The sequence below is a fragment of the Pezoporus wallicus genome, unplaced genomic scaffold (assembly GCF_028554395.1).
Source record: "Pezoporus wallicus isolate ANWC-B61680 ecotype Strahan unplaced genomic scaffold, APGP_CSIRO_Pwel_v1 contig_14831, whole genome shotgun sequence".
Classification (NCBI taxonomy): Eukaryota; Metazoa; Chordata; class Aves; order Psittaciformes; family Psittacidae; genus Pezoporus; species Pezoporus wallicus.
In genome coordinates this window covers 94,934-115,635 of record NW_026642428.1, presented here as the reverse complement: position 1 = coordinate 115,635, position 20,702 = coordinate 94,934, and the positions used below count along the sequence as shown (strand labels likewise).

Below are 20,702 nucleotides of genomic sequence, written 5' to 3'. Positions count from 1 at the left end.
CATCACAGGACTGTGTTTGCAAGCATGATTCATGACAACATCATTTCTCAGCAGCTGTCAGCAGTAAAGGCTCAGCACTTACAAGAAACTATTATAATATTCTAGCAGAAAGGATGCAGACAAATGCTGTGCACAGCTGAGAAAGCAGCAAACTAAATGTTTTTTTATAACCTTTATTTGATAGAGACTCAACTTGAAACATGCTGTTTCTCAGGAGAGATAAACAACAACCCTGCCAGCATGGCTCCCCAGCCCGGGAAACTGAAATCCAAACTCTTCAGATGTCCTCCCCAGAGCTGGATGAAAAATGAAAGACCTTTTCTCATTAATAGCTGGAAATCTTAAACTTGTTCTTAATACTCCCCAGACTGTCTCTGTTCCCATGTCTTTCTTGTCTTAAACTTAAATTGTTTGCTCTTTGGGGAAGACATTTTGATTTGTTATCTTCATATAGGCCCTAGGAGATCTGGCCAAATTCCAGCACTACGGTATTTAAAACCAGGAAAACAGTCAACCTGCATCAGCTCAGAAGTCCATATAGAACAGCGTCCTGTCTCCAGTGACTCCCGGTAGCAAATGCTTTGGGGGGAGAAAATGCAAACATCAGAGCATGTGTGGACTGAACTTCTTCCTGACCATATTTCTCCCTGCCTCCTGCAGCCAGTAGCTTAGTAAGAAACAAAGAATAAGAAATAAAAACTGGTATTATGGCACATCAGAGACATCCAGTGTAGTGTCTTGGTCCCTAATGCTGGTGGTGCCACACTGTTGTGGTTGCTTCTTTCAGAGGGAGCTTTGGCAAAGCATGGAAAGTCTGTCCTGTAAAGCCCTAACTCATCACTGCAGATATCACCACCTGAGGTGCCACACGCTGGCAGAGAGCTGATGGGTTGTACCCATCCCATTTTACAACCTTGTGTAATAACGTGAAATCAGCAGCAGTTCGGGTTCAAACGTTGGGCTGTGAAATGGAGCCTTCCACAGGTGTCCTTGCTGTTGGGACAGTGGGTAGCGTCCCCATCAGCCATCACAGCTAAATCCACCCAGGCACATCAGACAAATACACTTAGCATTCTAAACCAAGCCTGTTCTTGGAAAAATTTTATCCCTAGAAACCCAGCATTAGTGCAATGGTCACTGGAAGAGAGGGCTGCAGGAAACCAGTTTGTCATAACCTCAGTTCTAGATCGGGTTTCCATGCACAGAAATAAGAAGCTCTATACAAGCCCTAGACAGCTCTTCTCAGTGGCCACCACTCACTTCCTACTGTTTGCCAGAGGAAAAATATGGTATAATGGACAGTACATCTGCCCCAGTGTAGTCATCAGCAATGATGAAAAACAAGGTGACCCACAGACAACACAGAGAGAAGAGCACAGGCCTTCATAAGAAATGAAAATACATTTATACAGGCTTCCAAGTTTTTGGTGTGGTTTTACATACGCAGTTCCCTGCAGCATAATTGATGCTGGGGAAAAGTCTGGTTTGCAGTAGGCAGGAAAAATTAAGGCATTCAAATGAGCTTCATGTTGTTTGTGGGCTAAACCAAAATACCAGGACTTGTATGTAAAACACAAACGAGAAGAAAGGAAAAACAATGTCATAAAACCCCAGCAATGGAGCTTAAAGAGAGATGAAAGATAACATCTCTAGACTGCCCCTCAAAACAGGTCTGAGCCTTTTTTCACTGACTTCCTTAGACTTTGGAAGGGAAACTGAAAACAACACTTGCTTGTCAATACCCAGGAAATGTTCAATTCGATACTAATTATTTCAGGAAAATGAGATCTTTAGGAACTTCAAGATTATGACCTACTGCCCTCAATAGTCTGACTTTCACGTCATGGAGAAGAGCAAGACATTTCCTTATGTTCATGAAAACTGGCTCTCCCTGGTATTAGAAACAAAACATGACAGTTTTATTGATGAGGAAGTGACTGCCAGAGAGAATAAATCCTTTGCCCAAGAACCAGAAAGTGAATCTTGATCTCTCAAGGTATAGGTCAGTGCCTTAACCCCAAGAATGTTCTTTCACTCACAGTCATGTATCAAAGTCCACTCTCTACTGACTCAACTAAAAAGCCTCTCAGCCCTTTTGCCCTTTGAACATCTGAACTGAAGTTTTACTGGAGTCTTTGCCACACTGGTTGAATGATAAGAAGTTACAAATACAACTGCTGTTGTAGTGCTTGACCAGTGCAGCCTGCTGCCCTCACAAATAATAGCACTGGCTGCCCTGCCTGGCAGTCAATTGCCACTTTTCAGTGGCCACTGTTATCTTTCTGAATACAAATGAGACTACGTTTTAAGGCTATGCAGAGGCAGATCTGCTGGGGTCATGATACCATGTAATCGATTTATGAACAATACATATGAACGTGTTTAAGGCTGCAGTTTTGATTTTGTTGCTATCTTTCCTTGGTGGGCGTGAGCCGGAAAAACTGGAGGTGCAGTGCTTTCAGCCCTAAAGAATCATGGCTATGATCTAACACCATCTGACTAAGCTTAATTGCATGGTGACCAGTTCCTGATTCCCAAGTCTTTGGGTAACTTTCCAGGTTAAGTAACTATCATTTCCCAAACCAGTCCAGTTCCTTGGTACTGAGAGTCATATCCTTGCATCTGGCCAAGATACAGCACAGACAAGGAAAGCAAAAGAAAAGCCACCTCAGCAATCCCAGGTCTTTATACCTATTCAGCACTGCCCATTCCAACACAAATTAATGATGGCCCTGTTGCCAGCGTTACCAGAAGCTATTCAGAATAAAACAGTAGATAAGTCCCAAATCTGGAAGTCTGGAGGGCACCAGCCTCTCTTGCTGCAAAGCTTTCATAGAAGACATCTGGTTTTGAAGATAGGTATGACCTCTCAGGTTGAGAATTTAAGTCTATAATAAAGGTGCCACAGACTATATTGCAGAAGCACCACAAGACTTAGAGATGGTGTTAACTTACTGATCAAAAGCTGATCCTCTGAAGTGTTCCAAAATCCATGTACTTACTCAGGTTGTCTTTATAATAGCTGAACCTTACAAGTATCCGGAATAGGGTGAGCTACTCAAAATTCAAGTCATCCACCTAAGGGTTTCCAAGATACATCTGCCCTACAGAAGCCCCCTGATAAACAAGGTCATCAGCTCTTTGAACATGTTCAGGTTGTACCTATATAAATGCATGTACCTATAGAATACAATCCTGCCCAGATCAGCACCACCTGTGAGGAACTGATTGCCCATTGGTGAAATTGTGCTTAAAACCAGCCTCAGCATAAGGGTTGAGTACAGCTCTTCCCTGGTTAATGGGGTTTCAGTCAGAAGGGTGCAGTCGCTGCCCTAGACAGGCACTGCCTGTCCACCCGGTCACCATTTTTAGTGACCTTCTGGGGCAGTGAGTAGCAATGTTGAAGATGTAGCTACAGCCCAAACATCTCAGCTGGATAATCATTAAGCAATTCACCACAAAGAAAAACAGTGTCTTCTGCAGAACTTGGAGGAAACGTGCACAGTTGCTCTCCGCACACATTTATTTGGAAGGGTTTTAATAAACACAGATGTTGGGAACGGATGGCTACTGTGTAATCATGTGTAGGAAAAGCCAAAGGACAAAAACTCCCTTAATGCAGACCTGCATTCCATGCAATATTCCAAAGTAAGTGAGGAAGAAATAGGGTCAATGTTACAAACAGACAAAAGCATAAGAATCCAGGTGCCAAAACTTGATTGTTCTAAAACATTCTTCTCCCACCCCTCATTTGTAAGCTAAAGAAGAGCCCTGAGCAGGCCTTGCTCTGAGCAACATCCAGAACAGCTTAACAGTTCAAGGGACCCACAGTGCGGGTCCCCTACAAGGAATCTGAGTCACTTTTTTAAAGTGTTAAACCCAGTTTTAAACAATGTCATTTAGAGATGGAAAGACTCCCACTATTTCTGATACCCTTATTTTATCCTTACTGCTCTTGCAGGGACACAGATGCTCAGATGAAAAGCTTTGACTGGGTTTTAGGCTCTGTTCTATTTTGTTTTTTAGAGGTATAAAAAAATCTCCATGAAAATATTTCTGAGGCAACGAACCCACTATTGGCCAGTGCAATTCCCAGGAACAACACTGTGATTCTGCTGTGACCAGAAAGAATCCCAGATTAGCAGAAACGCGTTCACTTTTTCCAAAGAGCAGAAGAGAAAAATAACTGGACACTGAAGCAAATCAAATGTCCACATTCCTGCCTTTTAACAGTCTTCAGTACAAAAATACAAAGTTCAGCTTTTCCGGAACTAACTCTATAATATGCTGGCGGAGCATTGGAATAGTGTTTTTGACTGGATTTCCCCCTCCTCCCATTTTTCTTCCCCTTCATTTGGGACTTTCATTCACTAATCCCAACTAAATAATCCCCAAAGAGTAGAAGTTATTTTTGCAAGTCCAAGATCCTCATTATGGCAGTGAACTTTACCGAAGAATCCAAAACTCAGGCAAACTGAAGAATATATTTGCGATATTCAACAAAATAATAAATTCAGCACATGACACAGGAAATAATAATCAGATGATCTCAGCCCCAGAAGTATTTCAGTGCTGTGGAAATGCCAGGTTGGAGAGTTCATGTGGAAAAGGAAAAGCCTTGTAACTTCTCCAAACATCAGTCATCACTTCCAGATACCTCTAAATACAGCCATTCATTTCACACTGCAGGATATTGTATTGAAAAGCAAGGCAGGGCCAACACAGCACCTTCTACCACTAAATATGCACTGCACAAACCTTAGCTAAGTGTGTTTTTCCTATTTGGAATAGGGCTCTTTCATTTCCAAAAAAGAGGTTCATGCTTCTCACCGAGCAAAATATTTATAGCCACATGCAAAAAAATATAAAAGAGCTTGAAAAGGCAAAGCCAGAGGTATTCCAGGATAGCTCCATGTCAAATAGAGAATGACTCATTCACCTCTTTCAATGAAAATGTTCATCCTAGATAGATCAAAGGCACTAAGCACACCAAGCCCTTTCTGCAAAACCTGGCAAGAAAGTAAAAAGGTTTTCAATCAGCACGCACTTAGTGGGAGGTCTGGGAACAAATGGAAGCCATAAGATGCTGGCATATGAAAGAGACCATCCCCTACAATGGACAATAGGGACAATGTATGTAATCTCAGCACAGTTTGCAAGGAATAGAATAGAATGAATAGATGAATATTTTTGTGCAGCTATACCAGATGCCATAGGGTTCTGATAGTAGCAGTTATGCATTATTTTTGCTCTGGACTTTCAAGGATCTTCCCTGCTGCCTATCATTCACACGCTCCATTGAAACTGATTTGACAGCCGGGAGAAACACAGCCCTTCACCTCATTGCATATTTGCTTTTGAGTCTCTGCATGGATTCTTACCAGCCTGCAGTCGGTTTGAATCTATCTTAGAATCCCAGACTGGTTTGGGTTGAAAGGGACCTTAAGGTCCCTCTACCATGGGCAGGGACACCTTCCACTACAGCAGGTTGCTCCAAGCCCTGTCTAGCCTGGCCTTGAACACTGCCAGGAATGGGACATTGCAGTAAACAAGGGGTCTTGCACTAACTGAGGTCACTGCAGTAAATGGGGTCTTGCAGTAAATGAGTCTCTGCCAGCTGTTATTTTCTTGTTAGGTTGTATTTTACCAGTTGGGCTTCCACCTCTTCCACCACCCCCACAAAGGCTATAAGGGAAGGGAAACAAGAAACCACAAAACACAGGAAAGTAAAATGTCCAAGTCTAATTTAACATAACCCTGACCCATTGCAGTGACTGCCTGCAGCAGAGGAACACAAGGCTAAAGATTATCTCAGAGAGTGGTGTTCTGTGTTCCGCTGTGGCTGCCGTCCCTTCCCCAGCAGCCCAGGGAGGCTCCTTGCACCAAGAGCACCCGGCAGTGCTGGGGCCCTTCCCAGGAAGCTGGGCAGCAAATCCCAGCCACACAGTGACCACAGGCAATGGCATGTGCCAGCCCTCAGCCTTGGCTAGGGAAAGGGCTTTTCTCCAGAGGAAGGTCAGAGAGACCCTGCCGCCTGCATTGCTCCTCTGAGCCACTCATGATCCATTTATGTGTCAGTGTTTCTGGAGATCAACTTTTGGACCTCACAGAAATCATCATCGCTCCAGCAGTAACTGGGTTGTAATTCATGCTGCCTGTTTCTGCACCTTGGGGGTCCTTTACAGTGGCTCTGGTACCTTAAAGTGGCTGGTTCATGGGAACAGGAAGGGTCAGGAGAACTGGCTCACAAAGCTCCTCAATCACGACTTCACTCAGCCTATGCTGCTGCAGCTTCAAGCCAAGCTACCTGAACAGAGGGGTACACAGCCTAAATTACCTCTGAAAAGAAGATTTAGCTATCAGATCTTCCAAAAGCAACATGCAGAAGCTCTCCACAGTTTCCAGAGAAGCTGGAACTGTTTCAGTCACTTCAGAGCAACTGATAAATTAATTAACCCCACACTGGTAGTTCAGTTCAAAGACAACAAAGTCACTGTGAAAGATGAACACAACTGCCCAAATTTCATGCCAAAGTGTAGATGTTGAACCCCTCCAACAAGCACTGCGTGGCTTTGGGCAAACCCTACTTCCTCAGCACTAATTGCAGAGACTGCAAGCTCTCTGAGGCAGGCAGGACATGAGTGGGCCCTCCTGTGATGATTAAATAAGAATGAACATCTCTGGGCAGAGTATATTCCATCCCCAAAGGTTTAGCACTTCTGTGTAGTAAAGCCAACATCTCATATTCCTCTCACTGAATGCTTTACGTAAATGTTTGTGGGAAATGGAGAGAACAGTATCCTGTAAAGCTTCCTTAGCAACTTTGCAGTTTTCTTTGTCCTCCTGCTTCACTAGCTGTTGTTTACCACTTTCAGCAGCAGAGTCAGCAGGTCAGGAGACCTATTTACATCCTGCAGTGTGGCTAATCCATGGCCAGCGCATAGCCAGAGGGACCAGTAATCTACAGGCTGGCCAGATCACTGTCGGTGAAGAAGGTGCTGCCAGACCACAACGTGTGGCCTCCAACTCGCTCCACGCTGTGAATACAAGTAACAGGGATGAGGTAGGCTTGTATTAACACCAGCCTGAGCAAAGCTTTCAGGCACTTTACACTTCATCATGAGAACATTACAGAGAGAAAAGCTCAGTTGCAAGCTTCTTGGGTTCAGGGTTTCTTTTGTGAAGTTCTTATAACCCTTTTTAAATATTAACTGTGCAGAATTGATTATTGCCATAGAAGAGAAAACCCTGACACTAATATACTTCTTAGTCATAAAGAATTCATGCATCTTACCCTATTTTGAAACTCATTATCCAAGCTTCTGGAAGCAATTTTTCCATGACCCTTACACTCCACCAGTAACAAACAGTTTGAAAATTTCACTGGGTAACAGTTGCCTGCAAAGCACTTACAATTCATAAACTTCTCATACAGTTTCTGACATTTATCATTGCTAAAGTAAATGGAAGCAATGGAATCGACTATGCATCATGAGTAATATAATGCAATATTAAAGGACACCCAGTGGAGTACTTTAGAGGCCGAGGAATCTAAATCATACACTCAGTGCTGGGAAACCGTATAGGAAAATGTGCGGCACCATTTGTTGGTTGACTGTAGCTGTCACTGCTCAGTGTTAGCAGAGGGCTGAGCTGCACTGCTGATGTGCAGGGTTACACAATTGACAGCAGTGATTTACTATTCATGTGAATTAGAAGAGAAAGGAACTGTGGAAAGAATTCCTAATGAGTGATCACAAGTGTTTCCACACCGCCTGCCACAGCCTAGGACAAAACGTGGAGCAAGACAGGAAGATGGGCTCAGGAAAAAGGAGAGGATAACTCAAGCTACCAGGACTGAGGTTCCCAGGGGGGCAGCTTGGGGGAGCCCTGCTCTTTCGGGAGTGTCCACCTAAACCATATAATAAAGACACATAACAAGTACGATGCAAAGTGGAACTGATGAGATCTGAAGGAAATTCCCACCTCCACCTCTTCTAACTTCCTTTTTGCTGTCCTCCACTCTCCTGTTCTAGGTAGAAGATGCACAGGCATTGAGTAGATGCACTCAGTGGAAAAAAAGAGTCACTTTGAATGCATAGTTGTGAGCACTACAACAGCCACTGTGATCTCTGCATTTCACTAGGCAGCAATCCTCACATGTCCTCTTTCTATTTTGTATTTTAATCTTGCCTGCCTTCCTTTTCTTTCCCTCTTTTTGCCTTTTTTCTTCAGTCCCGCTGAAGATACACAGAATCATGATGTAAGAAATAAGTCAAACCTTCCCATTCCTCTACTCCTCCTCCAATAATCTGCAAATCCTATTAGCTGAAACGATGTGGGACACTGGGATGGATAGGGGCAGACAGAGAGGCGCAGACAGAAATGCTGCCGGGCAGCGTCTGGCAGCCTGGCACTGCCCGGCTGCCGGTGCTGTCACTGTGGGAGAAGTTCATCAGAAGGCTCAGTACAAACTCTAATTGTGTTACAGAAACTGCAAGATGAAAATCAAAGTTTAAATTACTTGGGTGTTTATCTTCATTTGTATCTATCTGGCTGTTAGTGACATGGATGCATACACGAAACCATGGCAGATGAAGCAATATGAGCTGAAACCGAAGAACAGCCGGTTGAGACCTCTGAGTCCTGTCAGCAGTTACAGAAGGCATTTTGGGGGGTAATGGAAGCAACATTAACTCCAGTGCTGAAGCTCAGCACCCTTTGTCTGTGCTGACACAACAGTCTGAGGGACCAGACCTCTGGAAAAGGGTGGAAGGCTGTTCAAGAAAACAAAAGTATTTGGAGGACTCTCTATGCTGCATCATGAGATCCTGGGATGTAGACCTGCTGCAGAAGAGATACATACATGACACATGAAGCATCAGTCAAATAGAAGTCTCAAAATGCTATTTCGTTCATGTTTATGACTTTAATATCAAAATATAAATTATTTTTCTGGTATGATGGTCAGTTATATTGATCTTCTGGGATAATTATATGTTATTATTAGCAAATGAACAGCTTCTGAAGTCAGGAAATTGATTTTCAGAGTACTCTGTTCTCAGGCTATTTTAATAAGAAGCTTCTCACCATCACAGTTACCAAAGAAAAGTTTGGAATAGGTTAGAAGTGTCTAATGGCTCAAACCAACGGGAGAAACAAGAAGTTTTGAAGCTTTAGGCTTATGGTCTTTAAGAAAATCTCATGACTTCAGAGAGCTTTTTGACTTTCGAAAGCCAGCACTTAGAGATGTGATACTGCTCTTCACAGCCATTTCTTTAAAATCTTTGCAGACAACATCTGTGCCTGACACAGAGCAGACAAGGAAGCAAGGAAGCAAGCATCACGTCCAACATGACTGCCTCGTGCTCCCCTGCTTTGATGTTTTTATGGCATAAGCACATTTACATGTAAAACCAGCAATGCTCTGATGCTATCAAGAGTAAACTTGAGATGGGTGCGTGTTGCACCCTCACCAACATCCCCAGTTCAGTCTGGCAAAAAGGAAAGGCCAGGGGATCGTTGGTTTCCTATTCCCAGCTCTACCTGACAAACTATGTGGTTACCTCTTCTTCACCTCCAGATTCAACAAAGCACCACTGCACTGTCTTCTTGCTAGCCAGAGGAAGTCAAAAGGATAATCCTTATGGAGTCCTTGGCCACTAAGGACTGAAATAGAAAAGGCCAAGTTGGACAGGGCTTGGAGCAACCTGCTCTAGTGGAAGGTGACCCTGCCCACGGCAGGGGATTGGAACTGGATGAGCTTTAAGGTCCCTTCTAAACCAAACCAGTCTGGGGCTCTATGAAATATGGAAGAGAAATTCAAATCTCTTGCTTTCTTCTGAAAGATCAGCCATCTTCTTTGTAGGGGCTGTGATAACACTTTCACCAAGCTCCTCATAGTGCCACTTCCCCTCTGGTGATGATCATGCCACATGCAAGACATTTGGCACACAGAATCACAGGAGAGGGCAAGGAACCAGACTGGGACATCAGTCATGAAAGGGACAACAAAAGTTACAGCTGCTCAGGAATGCGTTTTCTGATAGGGGTTGTCTGAACACAGGTCTCTTGGCAACCAGAACTCAAGATCGTGGAGAAGGGAAGGCACTAATCTATGCTCCTAAATGCATCATAGTGAGAGGCAAGAATTAGATGTGCCTCACAGCAATATAAGGTTTGTTTCACACATACATGTATTCATACTTGCAGACACAAAACCACCCACCCTATGTGGCAAGCTCATGGAATGGCAAATTAGCCTCGGAATTTCCTGAAGATGTTTTGGGAGAGCATTAAAAGGAGGCTGTATTCTAAAAGCGTAATGTCAAAGCCTAGTCTCTGTTGCTCTGATGTCCAAACTGCCAAGCCCCTGCAAGACACACACACACTTTGAAAAACAAAACACCATAAAAAGATCAAAGATCCCTCTGGGAATACATTCTCTGCACTCTTCAAAGCCAAATGTCCCCTCACTTGCCCCCTTGTAAACCGATTAATTTCAGTGAGAACAATCTGCTCACAAAATCAGCAAATTCATGCAGTGAGAGCAAGTACTTGTATATATTAACTCAGGGACTGCAAGAGAACCCTCTGTGTTTTTCTCTGCTCACTAGGAACAACAGGATTTATACTGATTCTCATTTTCAAGCTGCAATTGGTATTTAATCTGTTACCAGGCAGCTTTTTCTTGAGTCATTTTGCACAGGGATCAGATGCAACCCTCTTTCCCTGAATTTAAGAGTAAATGAGTGCACCATCTGGCCAGCCCCTTGTCTGATTCAGCCCCAGCGCCTGCGGTGGTATTCCAAAATGTGAGGAATGCTCACCCAGTAGACTTGGTTCACATCCTCCCTCCTATTGACTAAAGCTGCTCTGGCCCCTTCTGGGCTGCTTTATATAAGAATTTGGTGGGAAAAGTAGGTCTGAATTCTTAACCATCCTCAAATGTGCATGTGTGTGGTCTGAGGAGGCAGCTCATGCAATGAGAAAGGGGAAGCCACTAAAATGATTCTGCTTCTAAATATTTTGACCTTTATTGACATTTCTAAGTAGCAGCAGCTTCATTACCAATTAAAGGAAGTTATTAGCTACAAAAGGAGCCTGTTCTTTTTTCCCTTTATGGCTCCTTTCCCAAACCAGTGCTGTTAGATGAGATCTCTGTGGCAGGACAAGGCAAAGGAACCCAGGAGACCTGGGCTACTTTATAACTAACCTCTATAGAAATCCTCATAGAAGTCAAAGAACTTTCATAAAGTGAATACTCCAGAGACAACCCATTCAGAACAAGAGACTCTCCATTTCTGTTGGTGTTAAAGCCTTGCCATGTTTTTCTACATGGGATTGCTTGGTGGGCATTACTGCTGGTTGGTTTTCTTTCAAGCACACCCATAAACAAGGCCTATCCAAATTGATTTCAGTTGTTGGTTTTTTTTTCCCACTATATGCATTTAGGGGCTGGCACGAGGAGCCGAGAATATACAAGACTTCAAACATGATTTCCTTACTGGGTGAATAACCCCAAGGTATAACTTTCCCAGTAGCCAGGAAGGTAGCTGCATGATCCACACCACATTTTAGAGTATATCAAGCCCAAGACATCATGGAAGTTCCAGCACTCTCCCAGGCACAGTAATTTAGTTTTCATCACCTCTCCTCCTGGTTATACCAAAAGAAATCCCATGACACCTTCCACCAACCTCAGCTCCTGATTTTCTGACGAGTTTCTGGACTCTCAAGCAAGACTTTAAACATTTTTTTTTTCCTTTTCTGATTTTTTTCCTCAGATTCTCCTGGCTTTTCCCCTGCATTCTTTACATCTTCTGTACTGAGCTGCTAACTCACCCTCAGGTTAAGGAAAAAAACACTTACTTGCAACCTATTTGAAACTAAGGGCTTGATCCCACAACCACTAAAGTCAAAGGCAACAAGGGAAGTTCTGTTCAATGGGAATAGGCCAGACCCAGAGTTCCTGGACAGTGTGTTTTTAATCAGGGAGCCTCCACATTTAAAAAGGAAATCATTTGCATCATATTAGTATTCATTGTCCACCTACACAGGATGGGAAATGTGTTGAACAAAAAGGTTAAGTGTGCTGATGCCAAGAGGGCTTGCCCATTGCAGAGCGGATCTCAGCAATGAAAGCATCTCAGTTGTACCTGTTCCAGGAAATTACATCCCAAACCCTCTGCATTCATGGCTCAAGGGAGTCAGACCTGTTTCTAACGGTACATAAAAGGTCAGCTGTGATCACTGTGTGTATTATTTCATCCCAGGAACAGGCCAAGTGTACCAAAAAACAAAAATAAAAGTTTAAGTGAAAGAAGGTAACAGAAGCGAAGCTGCCGCAGCCCATCTGACGTGGTTTACTCCAATATGTCACTTTAGATCAACAGAGAAATGTCCTCCTGCAAAGTGTTTATCAAGGGACCCTTGACTGGAAAAATGATACAAGAGTTCTTTGTGCCTATTGCTGAAAAGCATATGTGGCCTTCATCACTCAGAACAGTTCTCCCCAGCCTGTGGTTCACAGTCAGCTGGAGGCGGGGGCTACTTCTGAAGACTGTGAAACAAGGCTGAGACAGAAAAGCCTCTTGTCAGAAGGCTGCAGTTTGCTGCAGAGATGCAGTCCTCTCCCCTGGAAGAGTTTTAGGCACCTGCAGTTCAAAACAAGATCACAAGTCACTTGCATACAAGATGACTTGTTTGATATTAGATATTAGCTCCACTCAAACCCTTAATTTTCTTTCCAAGAGGCTTCGAGATTTTCTCCGAGTCCTGTCCTGCTGCCTTTTTACTGCTTCACTTATATTCACTAAATCATTTTTCCCTTCATCTTTCCATTTAGAGCAGAACCCGAAAGTGCAAATCTCATCTGTTTCCAGCCCTTTTTTTCTTTGTACGGATCTGCGATGATGAACAGCACCTTCTTACCCTTGCATGTAAATCTGTTAAGCATGACCAGTAAAACTGGGAGCTTAGAGAATAGTAAAGTTGAGAAGGGACCTCTGGAGATTGTCTGAGGAGAAATTATACTCAAAGATCTTTTCCTAAAGATTAATACCGAAGAAAGCTTGTGCAAGTATCAGCCAAAGTAGCTACTGATGTGCAGTCTCCAAAGACTTGGAAAAGCAAATCCAGCCCAAGCTTGCACCAGTGAACAGGTAGGAATGAACTATTTGCCTGAATTTTGATGACCTTGAACAACTCAATAAATCACATCACTCCACATACACAGCTTGATAGGAGTCAGAGCGCTGTGCTGCCCTTGAGAGCTGGGCAGTGGCTTCTGGGAGGAAGGAAATAGCTGCCACATGCAGTAAATAAAAAGAAGTTAAAAACAAGAAATACACACGCAGTTCTGCTGCAGAATCATTCCATTCAGCCTGGCTAGAAACACAGGCAGCTACAAACCCATCATTCATCTCCAACATAAACACAGATCTGGTTAGACTAGCAGCAACATAGGTTGAGATTTTTAGTAGATGACATAAATAAATGTATTTTTATATTTCCTGACCACATTAAGCTTGAAATCAGAGTTCTAAAATGTGAGCCACACACTATAAGGCTTCTAATAGCCAATAAATTCAGATAGTCACAGTGAAGCAATGTCTTCTCCTTAAAGGTACATTTTGCTGCAGTGTATATAAATACACTGGGACTTGGATTTTATGGAATTGAAATTATATGTAGTTGAACATGATCATTCAAAAAAGGTTAAAGTTCTCTTAGGAGGACAGCAAGATGGAAACCACTTCAGAAGGCACAATCTCAGATTCCAAATATTATTTCTACATGGAAAGACATTAGTAAGGAGATGGTGGGAGGCTGGGGAAAAATACCTTCCCCCCAGAAGGTACAATCCAGGAGAGGAGAGCTACAACATCCCAGGTCAAGAACATCAATGTATTCCTCTGTTCCTGTCCCAGCTCTGCTACACTAAGAGAGCACAAAACAAGTTTTTATCCTGTCCAGTACATCCCCTTCCCATTTGTAAAGTAGGGATTATAGTGCTAGTATTCCTTCAGGTGGTGTTAAAGGAATGAGTGGTCTTAGAGAATTATCAGTAAAACTTAGGAGCTAAAATACAGCACTTTAAAGTGGAGATTGGTATTATCACCATGATATCCCACACTGGGAAAATGAATACAACAGATATAATGAAATTTTGGCTTTTCAGAATGGGTCAGTAGCAATGTTAGGAGTGATTTTCAGGTGGTGGTTGGCCTTACAACACTTAAAAGCTACCTGAGATCCATGAAGACTGATGTCCATGCTGACTCCCAGGAGTCAGAGAACCTAATGCTGAGAGAACCTGTGGGATCACAAGGCTGACATCCAGCCTGGCACCGCTCACTAAGCAAGCTCTGCTGAAGGACAGCAGTGCACTGCATAGACTTCGAAGGCAAGTCCTTCAAAAGGGAACACAGTTGTTTAGTTTTCGGACCTACCACTTTTTAAGGGTCTCTTACAAAGAGACAAGTTCCCAGTGGGTGAGCAATAAAGCCAGTCAGTGTGTGCTGGCTCTACTGCCCATTATTGACTGGATATTGCTGGAAGAGCCAAGATGAAAAATATCTGAGTGCTGATGTCACCTCGACACAATTGCTGTGGAGGTTACTCAGTTGTCCTTGGGGCGCCTATTCATTTTCAGAGACATGCTGATCTTTGCCTGGTGGCTGGAGTTTTATGACCAGAAAGAAATGAAGATGGCAGCTGAGAGCTTCACTTCACAATGAGTAAAATCATCCTTTTAAGGGAGAATTCATCATTCCTAGCTCAGTTTAAAAACCAGCAGTTGAGACTAAGGAAATGGAATGTACCAGCAGAAGAGATTTTAAAACACAAAGTACTTTCAAGTGGAATATAGCTGCACAATGACAAACAAAACAATAATGACAACGTCTCCACCCACCTACGTTAAGGTGGAAAAGTCAAGTATTCAGAGCTGGCAACACCAGAATCAAGGTTGCTTTGTGTAGTCCTAATTCACTTCTCCTGTGAGATACAATTAAAAGCTATTTTTCCCCATGGCCTCACCCCAGTTAGTGGGCAGGATGAACAGAGCTATTCAGTATTTCTTTTTGAGTCAATGTGTGGCCTTGGTTTTATTTATAGCATGCAGTTTAAACTCTTCACTGAAAACAGGATTATTCATATCCTTGTGGGTTACAATATAACACTTATCACAGAAATATTTGCTTCAAAACCATAACAAATGTCTCCTGACAAAACCCCTGCCAATGAGGTAGGATGGTAGCATGGTCCCTTCAGCCCAAATGCTTAATCAGAATCAGAGGTCCCACAAGATTGTTTTGATTAGTATGAGATCATCTGAATGTAATACAGCGTATAATATATTCTTGTCTTTAGCAAACCAATGGTAAGAAAACCCCCATTTCTCCAAGAGAAAGCTCCAAAACTTCCACTGTCATGAGATCTGTATTTAAGGAGCCAACTGTTTCCTTTCAGGATCATCCACAGCATTTGCAGACCTTGGTTTCTGTGGTTTAAGGCACCTCCTTCTAAGACCACTGGGCAAATGAAAAGCACAGGCTCGTCTGGAGATAAGCAATGGAGCAGAGTAAGGCTAGGATGCAATTATTCCCAGTTCACTTGATTTGGGAAGATTCCCACTGAAATTTGCAATTTAAAAGAAAAAAGAATAAAAATGACTCCCTACCTCTGTTTGCCCTTATTTAGAAGTGTCCATGCATTTACGTATACACACCTGAACACCAAAAAGCAGTCATATCTGATTGCAAAAAACCCAAGACATTTGTATGTCTGTAGGATTTTGGCTGGAACACAACAGTGTCAATGTCCTTTTTCAGCAGTTATCAACCACAGCCGATGCTTTACATAAACTTGAATTCAGGGACTACACAATCATTCTGCAACAAGATAACTGACATCCACCCTTTTGAGTTGGATCTGAGCCACAAATCAAGTCACTCTTAAGACATCATCTCTGTGGGGAAAAAAACCATTACCTCGAGTTCCTCCACCAGTATGAAACCCATCTGAGAAATACAATTTTCAAGTTTATTTGCACAACCTCTCCAAGAAATCAATTCATGATTCCCTATGTCATGCTGCTTGTTTTACATTGCAGCCTTCAAGAAAAATGCTTATATTCGAAATATGAAAATATAGCAATTACTTACTGTTCTGACAGCCATCAGGAGCTCTTTATACTCTTCTGGTCCCTGTGCTTATCTCAAACTGCTCCTCAATGATATTCTCTTCAGAGCAGAGGATCAGATGGCTGAAAGGAAAATGCACAATGCTACAGTTTCTATCCACAACACTGGGAACTTGGCATGTCTGCAGGCTTTGGCATTATTATTATTACAAATATATTTTGGAATTTGTATTTTTGGCATAACTGGAAGATTGCTGTAAAGAATGTAGTTCTTCTTTTTAAAAATGTGTTAACTCAGCTGGGATTATCTCAATTCAAGTACTCCAGCAATGACTGTAACTAACATTCTTATTTGATTTGAGGTAGCAAGAAGAAAGTTAACAAACATGATCCCAAGTATTACTTAGTACCATTACTACCTTAGGCTGCAGCTGCCTGAAACACTGGTGCTGCTACAACCTCACTGGATCAAGACAGTTTTGCTTGTTAGAATGTTTTGTTTCTTTAATGCAAAGCTATTTTAAAGCTTAAAAACTTAAAGAAAACCAAACCAATCATGCCTAACTGGAACTACCAGTGCCAGCCTATCTTCTGCTCTGGATTTACAAAGACATACTTAATTCACAATGTAAGTTACCCCTCATAGTTTAAGGCAAGACCTTTAATTTATGCAGACAGAAGTTTATGCTGCTGTCTAGATTGTAAGTCCATCCTCCAAACCACCATTATTCTTTAGTACAGCTCAATACAAATCAGTTGTAACAGCACTAGGGATTTTCCACTGCAGACATGGACTTCACTTAATTAACTAAGAGCTGTATAAACACAGCAGGGAAAAGAAATGGTCTCTTCCTCAAAGACACTGATGCAATTATTCTGTTCTAGCAGGGGGATCACAAAGCATTTTGCAGTTCAGTCTCTCTGGAAGGAAGGCTGTATTTCAGACCTCTGTATTTCAGACCTCTTTTACACATGGGGAACTCAAGGAGGAATAAGCTCAGTAGCAAGACACAATGAGCTGTGCCTTCTCTCTGAAAGGGGACACACTCAGAGTGCTGGACTAGAAGTTCACAAGTTCATTTTTGCAGAAATTGGCACTAAAGCTCAGAATGCATTGAACTCACAGACCTGATACCTGGTTTAGAAGCACCCACCTCCTCAGCCTGATTAAGACTACCCACCCTCCACCTGATGCTCTCAAGTGACCTCACTGAATTGCTCTCAGTGCAAAAATACCTGTCAAAAGAATGCACACAAGCTCACTAACCCACTGGGAAACACAAGCAATGTTGCTTCATCCACATGCCTGAGGAAGCTATGGTGATGTAACAGTTGCCACAGATCCTATACAAGGTAGGAATTATAATCATCTTATTGCCAACATCTGGTCAAGTTTAAGATGAGAATCTTACAAAGCTTCTACTTATAGCTCTTCGTGCTTTTCTGAGCTTGGATTCAATCTCAGCTCGGGGTTTTTTAACTTTAAGAAATGCATTCTCTGATTCATTGCAATGTTTCAATGAATTATTTCCATTATTCACTTCTTTACTGCCTAAAATTGAAAAAAAAAAGGCTCCGAAATTTTAACCTTTCACATCACAAAGTGACAAAGACTCTCAGAACCTTGCCTAAGCCAGGTGGTAATTAGCCAGACCTTCTACTGCTTAGGCAGTCCCCAAAACAAGGGGGCTGTGCTACAGCAAAGCACTGAAGGAGATATTTCACTTGAATAATACAACAAAACTCCACTGAAGATTGCCAATGAGTCCTAGTAAGGCCTCATCTCTGAAATTTATCCCTGACAAGTTAAAAGTAAAAGCCATTGCTTTTTTTCTTGCTGGTTTGTTTTAACAAACAAGCTACAAGAAGAACCAGGCCCTGCCACCAAACAACAGTCACTGTAAGAGCTCACCCCAGCTGTACAGGAATTGGGATTATCCTGATTCATCCTCATACTTTCCCCATCAAGTATGAAACTTTTCCTAAGAAATGAGGACCTGACAGTTTAGAAAACAGTTCTCTCAGGTTGTGCTCATGTGAGTAAGCACTTCCTTTCCCTTGCAGACCTGACAGTGCAGTCCCATCATTCCTTTGCTGCTCTTCTCCACATACTGACCAGACAGACAGAAACAGATCCCCACCAACAAACTAACATTAGTAGTTCATAAATAACAGATTTCCAACTCACTGGCACCTTGTGCAGCACTTTTCACCAGGACTTTTCAAACTGATCTGCAGGGTGGGGAGTGATCAGCACTGCAAACACCTCACAGGTGAAGGGACTGAGGAAGCAATCACAGGGTCAGCCCAGCACTCCCCTGGCTCGCCCCCAGCTCCTCCAGCGTTGTGCAATGCTGCCTCTTGGTGGAGCTCGGCTAAATGCTCTGCAAAGTAGCTCAGCTTCCCTCCCCCGCCTAAACCTCTAGACCTGACAGAAGCAAAACTAATATTGAGTTATTAAGGTGCTTTATCTGTCCACTTCCTCACAGCTTGTGTCTCCTGCTGCATGAGAAGGGTCTAAGGTCATACCTTTTAGGGTAGCATTAAAGATAAAATGCCCAAGGGGTGTGTTTTAAAACTGGCAGTTAAACTGGGCAGCCAGAAGCACTGAGTTTGAATGTTTAATAAGGTAGGTTAAAGATCCATAGAAAGAGCAATTGTGTGACTTTAGTAATGAGCTAATTCAATTAATTAAATAATGAACTAATTCAACCCTTTCCAAATCAATTTGTGGACTCTTACTATGATCAATTAAAGTGCTTGGGGACCTTTATTAATTACAACTATTCCTAGTTCTTCTATGCATTTTTGTTATGCTGCAGTGTAAAGATGAACATTCAATAAAAATAAAACTCTGCCTTTTTGTTCATACTCACAAACTGATGGGAAAGCCTCCAAAAGCATTCTCAATGTTTTGTAGTTGTTAAGACACTTCATTTTCCCTCATTCCCAAGCTTCAGAAGCTTCCTCTTTGTGATTGCAAACAGATGATGGCAGAGCACGCAATTAGACTAATACAAGTAAATTCCAATCAGTGGTAGCCTGCAGCAGCTTCTCAGTATTCACATCAAATGGAGGCCAACTCTTAGCATGAAGCTGTCAGCAGGAAAAGATAAATTAAAAGTGATTTTTAGAAGCAAACTTCTGTGACCTTCTTCATTGCACCCAGGAGTACGTGTAGCATCTGTCACTTATTAGATATTATGGGTTGGGATTTTCAACCATCCACTCAGTTTGGGCATTCAAAATCCAATATGTACCTTTGACTATATGAGTGCAGTCTCACTAGTCTGGGCCATTTGGGAGAACAGTGTTACACTTGTCTGCACCATGAAACAGTATTAATATACAATTTAGGAACTTATTTGAAAATGACATCTTTGAACTTGAGCTTTTAATACAAGTAGAATAGATTGTGAGGGTTTACCCCATCTTTGCCAATCTTTACAATCCCTCTTTGCAAAGCAGAGATGGCAGATTCTCAAATAGCTTAGTTTTTCCAAAAATTATCACTAAGCCCAGTTGGTAGTGGTAACAGCTACTCAGTGCTCTCAGTGGGCACAAAGTACAATAGCACTAGCTTTCATAACAGCGTAGGAGCTGCTAAGTAAATACGGTGTAAGTTTCAGAGCTACCTACCTTGATCTCACCTCAGGGATCACAGTTCAAACACAAGATCTTCCAAACTTCTGGGTGGTTCTTAAGATGGAGACTGTCTTCAGAAGCTGCCCACAGATTTCCCAGGCTACAAGAGGACTGGTATCCCCATCAATGGGAGGCCAGCAGAGGTACCTCTGTCAGACTGGGCACCAAACAGTTGCATGGTAACATCCTGCTGATGGTGCCAGCCAGTGTTTTGGTGCATTGCATCCTGGAAGGGGTTTGAGCCTCTTGGTAACCCAGAGGAACGCAGGTTTGTCTTGTCAGCAGGTCAGGTCAGTCCATGGCATAAAAAGCTGGGGAAAAGGTATATTACAAGGTCAGGTCCCCCAGAGTTTATTTGGTGCAGGGCAGAGCTATGCACACATGACCACACAGTCTGGAGAACAGCACTGATGTAAGATATAAAATGGCTTTAAGCACGGAGATGTTGCCAATTTTTATTCTAAATTCACTGGACAATCCTGGTGTATCTATGCAAGTTCAAACCCAGGCTTTTTAGAGCAGAATGAGTCGTCAGTGTCCTTGATCTCTTTTGAAAGGCAATGAAATGTATCTCCCACATTTCCAACACTCCCTTTGGCCTTTCAAATTCACTAGGTCAGAAGAAACAGTTCTGAACATCTCTATTAACAACCATATTCCCCCAGCTGCTTCAAGTCAAAGCAACGTGACTGACTGTAAAGCAAGGCCTCCTCATTTCAATTACTTCCAATTTGTTATTTTTCTCTGAAAAGCAAGGCTAGGCCATTAGTACAGTTGAACATTAGACAAAAAGTTTCCAAAAACAGCTAACATAATGCCACGAAAGTAATTTTGTAACACAAAAAAATACAAGTACAGTTACACAAGTGTTCTTGTTCCAAGAACAATTGTAAGTGGGTTTTGTCTTGAT

The 20,702-nt window shown here is 42.5% G+C and overlaps 1 long non-coding RNA gene across 2 annotated transcripts in view; it reads right to left on the bottom strand.

Annotated features, from left to right (window-relative positions):
- The window catches only part of LOC130610529 (uncharacterized), a 168,709-nt gene extending 148,539 nt beyond the window's left edge, over window positions 1-20,170 (bottom strand). For both annotated transcript variants that reach the window (XR_008975065.1, XR_008975066.1), the window contains exons 1-3: window positions 19,787-20,170; window positions 19,024-19,243; window positions 16,170-16,270 (exon numbers count right to left, since the gene is read on the bottom strand). This is a non-coding gene — a long non-coding RNA (uncharacterized LOC130610529). The remainder of the gene's footprint in view (window positions 1-16,169; window positions 16,271-19,023; window positions 19,244-19,786) is intronic.
- Between the last annotated feature and the right edge of the window lie 532 nt (window positions 20,171-20,702).